Consider the following 6,234-nt stretch of genomic DNA (forward strand, 5'->3'; position numbering starts at 1 on the left):
AAGTGCTGACATACTTGCTGCTAGAAATTACAAATAGTGTCTTTCGTGATTGGCTTTTCCGCTGCACTCTCTGTTCTCCACACGAGTGTTTAATCCGTCTGTCTGTTGAACACCTCTTCACCTCCTGAGCTTATGTAATGATGGAAGTTGAACATGGCTGTTTGAGTCATCCTTTTAGATGTTCACTCAGAATATCTGCGCTCTCCAGAGTTCAATAATGAATGCCTCACATATAAACATACCCACACAGACAGAAGTAGAACAGGAAGTAGCCTACAAGAAGCAAGAGATGGAATTATTCATGACGACACCTCCAAGTCTGAGTGCACGTGTTTTGACAGTAATGGCCCCTGGAATGGATGCTTCAGTCAGACAGAAATAGATTTTGTTGGTGGTGTGTAGTTTTCTGGCCTTCTGGGCCATTTCTATCCCTGTTCTTCACATCTCAACAGGAGTGCAGCATCTCCATCAAATGGCTGCAATGGGTTGAACCAATTAATAACAGACTGCTTGCTCTTTCCAAGCAAGCAAGAGGAAAAGCGACGGTTTCTCTGAGGTTATGTGACTGAAAACATTTCCTAGTCCAGTGTAGATTCAGCTCCTTCGATGGTTACTTTAAGCAAAAATTCAGATCAGGTCAGGTTCTCTTCTGTGAATCAGCAAATGTAAGTCGATCAGCTTTATTGGCCTCATGGGAACTTTCTACATGTCTGTGAGCATAACACACGGATAAACTAATTAGAAAACCCAGAGGAGTTCAAAAAGCTAAGAGTGCAGGTTCACTTGATGTTCTTAGTGTCACAGTGATGTGAAACACCGCTAGTTTCCAGTGTCACCAACACAAAGCTGCTCCTCTGTTACGCCACGTTGACAGTAGGAAAAGTCTTGTGCATGCGGACAGGCTTAGCCGTGGAATGAGTCTAAGCTAGAGTGACAACAGGGATCTTTATACCTCAACTTCTATCATAAAGTTCTCTGCAGGCAGAAGTGAGTCAGTTTGGCATCAAAAGTGATAGTAGGCATATTCTGCCAGAAAAAAAACATGCTTTGATTTGTGCACACACTGGGATGCACTTGGGGGATTAGAAAGCCTTTGCATATCAAATGTCAGCACTCCTCCTCCTACTATGTGGACAAAAACAGATGTACTGTAGAGGGAAGCTGGGATGACTGTAGCTTTGCCCATTTTCTGCTGTAGCCTACAGCATCGACCAGAGAGATGAGCAATGCACAGCAGTCAAACTTGCAAAGTTGCCAGTGCAAACTTAGTCAAATACTGTAGTCTTACCAAGAAAAATGGTCTCCTGAGCGTGTTCAAGCGTGTAAGAAGGTGTGTGTTTGCTTCTCAATGTATTTGGTTTCCTTCCAGGTGTTCAAATAGATATAATGTTTGGAATGAGTCACTGTTTAAGATGCAGTGGCCACTTTGGCTCAGCAGTGTGCCTTTCACACTCCCTTGTCTGGTTCCTGTAATTTTCTGCAATCAGTTCTCTTAAAATGTTCTTTTTGTCCTGGCTGAAAATAGAACCTATTGGATTTGTACGACAGCTTTTGGTTTATTAATGGATCAAAGTGTACTGGCAAGAGTATGTGAGGAATAAAGACAGCGAGTGCCCTCAAATTCAAGCCAAAAGCCTCCACCAAAGGAAATCTCAAAGCTTTTGTTAGTCAGTTCTTGTATTTTCTTTTTATCCATTTAGGATATTAGCTTGTACTATATGGAGCCATGCTGTCATTCAGACAGGCACTTAGAGTAGGTCACATGTTAAATATATGTCCACAACATATCTTTGACACCAGTCCATAAAAACAAAATTCAATCTGCGTACAGCAATGCTGAGCCATACATCCTTGCTGCTGTACCAAGCTTGCTCAGATTAATTCTATAGCATCACATTAGCCAAACTAAAATGTGTATCATTGTTACAATATATGGTTAAAACTTCATCATGAGGTTCCTGACTGAAATACCCAAACGCAATCAACGTGTACAATTTGCACGAAGCATTAATCATTTATTAAATGTCTGGACTTAACGTTTTATTAAATGTATGTTATTACCACATAATTGTGTGGAGGTTTTCTGTCTTCAGACATTAATCACGCTTGTCAGACCAAATCAACTGGAATGAACTGAGATGAACTGCTGCATACAGCCTACGTCACATGGCTGTTTGATTGTCTCAAAAGCTGTCACGTGTGGTGGAGGGGCATCACAGGCCGATTGTTATAGTTGAGAGGCTGGTGTTTTTTTGTTCAGTTTCTATAATAACAGATAGTGCTACATCCACCAGCACCACCCTCCTCCATGATGTCAGAAGAGAATGTGACTTCCTCGAAATGGGGAAACTACCAACCTGCTGACATCACATGGTTGTGTGTGGGCAACCTTCTGACAAAAAGGCGAAGAAAAACAACTTTGGCAATAAAAAAAATCCGCACATTGAGCTTTGTTGAACCATTAATAATGACTAGAATTATTTTAATCAGATATGAATACTGTACAAGAATAACTAGAATGTAAAATTCCCACACATACTGTGCTATACAACCTGTTCCTAAATTATTGTGTGTCAAATTGACCGACCTCATGCAGTTCCTCTATACTGAGCATTAAAACACTTACTGAGCTCTATATTGATAAAGATCTCTCAGCCAGTCTAGTGTTTAGGCCAGACCTGCCTCTCAGTGATGTTATAATCACAGATCAATGAAGTCGTTTAGTTCATAAATCCACAGTTCAATATGTTGTCAGGAACTACAGCAAAACCTGCCCCTGCACCCTGCAATTCAAGCTTTTTGGTTGCAATTTCTGTGGGAGCAAAAGCATGAATCTACAGCATCAACACATCATTATGGCATAGTTGTTTTACAGATGATCGTTGAAATGCTCTTGGTTGAGAGATAATTGCTGTTTAAGCTCTTCTTTGCAGTAGCTGCAACAAAGTAGAAATTACATTCCATCCTTACCAGCTAATGAAAGGCTGTGCTTGTGACCTTGTTAAGTTCATTTCTCATACTCCTTTCCTACTCCTCTTTGCAAAGTTCAACTTGTCTGGGAGTTAGTCAACTATCACTTCAAGCAGCAATTCTAAAGATCAGCTTTAGTGTTTGCTTCATAGAAAAAATCGTTTTTAAAATTTCAAATCTGCTAAATAATACTTATATGTCGCTTTAGCATAGCACAAAATAATATTCGACTAAATCAAAATAGTTGATGTACAAAGTCAGTGTTTGAGCCATCAGCAGAGAAAAAAATGTGTGGTCCTCCTCCCATCATGCCATCACATGAACCATTGCGGGAACATGGTTCAAACTATTTGAGTTTAGCAGTGGTGGAAATGTGGAAAGCAAGGCATTTAGCAATAATCTGTGAAGTAAATACAGCCCTGCCTTGTGGAGGGAGGAAACTCCAGAGGCTTCAAAGCAGCGTTTCAATCCTGTGACTCACAGTAGAGATAGAAGGACAAAGCAAATCCTACACACACACACACACACACACACACACACACACACACACACACACACACACATCTCCCTTTGGATTTAGGCGGGCTGCGTTGCTCAATAAGTTAACAGATTAATGTTCCTCTCTGTGTTCATGATGGAGTTTAAAATTCTTTTGTCAGAGCTAGATGCAGAAGTGTTATTTTATGTGTTAATGTTGCTAACAGATGCAATATTGTTACTACGAGGTTATAGATTGATTTAGCTTCCACAATGTCTTAACTTGCACACATACTTGAGTGCCACAAAACTGCAACATTTGTGAGTTAACTGTGTATTTGTGAAGCTCTACAGAAGTTCTTGTCCTTTGGAGGGGGTGCGTTTTGTCCACTTATTACAACAAATCACATTTTTAATCTGCACCTTCACAGAGTTCAAGACGTTTGGACTACTGACTTATATAAAGTTTGTACAGAGATTGTAACTGGAGGGAAGGTGTGTGACAAAACTCATGCACCTTTGGCAAGCCCACTGTAACAAGCCTTTGTCTGGTAAATGCCAAAGGTTATGTCCAATTTGCTGTTCACCCAGCATGCACAGGACAGATGCAGGGGCGGCCAAATGGACTGTGGAGGATGGGGGAAGATGAATCTCTGCAGGGCCAACTCTTAAACTTTAATGGCGATCCGGAAAGCTGGCATTTCAGGACATAGACAAAAAACATTTTGTTGTGATTTTTTTTCATTCTGTGATGAGCAATTTATCTTCAACTGAAAGTTTTGCATGGCAGACAAACGCACACATAGGTCTTCTCTATAACATAACCATCCGACCATAAAGAAGAACCATGAACTACTATTTATTCACATGTTGTTACATGCAGAGTGAATGTAACAGCTGAATGTATTCACACAAAGCAAGAAAAAAAGAACTGTTCTCATAACGCAGCTGAAAATGTTTCAAGAATGACTGATTGAATGAAGAGTCTTTTCATGATGATGCATGTGGCGGTTTCAGTGCAATCAAGTCTGTCTGTCCAACATATTCCTGCCCTCTTTGTGTGTCTAGGTCCTTTCATTCATGAAAAATATCCGCCTTCTTCAGCATGAAAAAAGAAGGTAAAATGCCAGGAGTCTGGCGGGAGGTTAGCGTGGTGGGGAAATGTTTCTGGGGATTCGTCTGACAGCTCCATCAATGAGCCAATCAGTGCATCATCTCTGATAACAGATTGGCAGTCTCCACTTGCTCTCCTATTGAGCTGAATGGGAGACCCACTACTGTTTCCATGACAACCGGTGTTCTCATCCTCGCCTGCACGTAAACATCCAGCAGCAATTCATTCGGGCTGCTCTAAGTTAGTCAGCTTGTATTGCGTGCACACTTCCTTGGTTAGACATGATCACATTATTTCATAAAATTGGTGTCCATTTGTAACACTGGTTATTTTATTCACAACTGAATGGTCTTGCTCTTTACACATTTAAAGCAACTAGCCAAAATGTGACACAATATCTGCTGACGAACTGCCATGCCATTTATTTAACCATACGGCAGAACAATGGCTGTTGTCACCGTTTGCGTTCTTCTCAGGGGGACATGAACAGGAACACATCCTACTGGATATCCTCTGTTTGGCACAGGGGATGAGATGAGAACAATAAGCCAGATGAGTTTAATGCTGGACGGAGGATGAGGAGTGTAATAATAGGACTAATAAGTGTAATAATTCAAGGGTTTGAAAGTAGATAAGAAAAGAAAAGCTAATAAGCAGCCCTACAAATCCTTAAAGTTAAATATGTGGGACAAATAGAAGGAACGCCAAAACAACTACATAGCAGACACTTATTAAATGTACTGACAAAAAATATATTCTATTATTATAAACTACATAAAATATATATTTAAATCCAGCAACATGCTGGTGGTATTGCCGATGTCACATAACTGATGTGACGTCTGATGTGATGGTGTAAGACAGTCAAGGAGTCCCAAGATTTAAAAAAAATCTAATAATTGTTATGTTTATTGTCCCCAAAGAGAAATCTGGTTTGTAGCCATGGTAACTAATTTATAAATTAAGGTTTTTTTTTTCTGACATCTGACAAGGAAAGATTTGCTTTTTTGTGTGTGAAATACTTGATACTTTAACTTTAACAAGCCTTGGGAAATCCTTAAAACAACATGGTCATGGTCATTTTCAAATGATAATAAAAAATAAAAAAGCACAAAACATTTACAAACTACACGTATGTACACAAGAGTTTGTTTTAGTTTTGCAGGTTCTATTTTAACATCAGCATAAGGACTTGCTGGTTTGCTCCTTCCGGATGAGTTTACTTTCCATGCCAAGGAGCAGGTGTCTTCATGCACTGTGAGGCTCTCCAGATTTAACTGTGTGACTACCCCGCTAATTGCAGCGATACAGACAAGCACCATTACTCACTGTCAGTTCAGAGTGATGTGATTGCTGTCTGTTATAGCTTTTTTCTATCTATCTGTGTTTGTCAGCTGAAGGCCCACCTCTAGACCGATACCCAGGATTGACTAACACCTTTTGAAGTCATCTGCAGTGTCATGTACATTGGCAAGGATTTTCACAAACAGGTTCACTGTCGCGCGACTGCTCAGTGGATTTGAATCTCTGCCTTGTCACATTGAAGTATTCATGGTTTTCCATATCCGTTTGGGTTTCCTTCTCCAAGTCTCCAAGCAGCTGATGCAAACCAATATTGTAAAGGTCCTTTAATAGTCTGCTGCCCTCTCTTAAGGATGACTTCTTATATATGA

This window comes from Micropterus salmoides, unplaced genomic scaffold (assembly GCF_014851395.1).
Source record: "Micropterus salmoides isolate LMB-PRFRI ecotype aquatic unplaced genomic scaffold, ASM1485139v1 Ms_hic_scaffold_7, whole genome shotgun sequence".
In the NCBI taxonomy this organism is placed as follows: domain Eukaryota; kingdom Metazoa; phylum Chordata; class Actinopteri; order Centrarchiformes; family Centrarchidae; genus Micropterus; species Micropterus salmoides.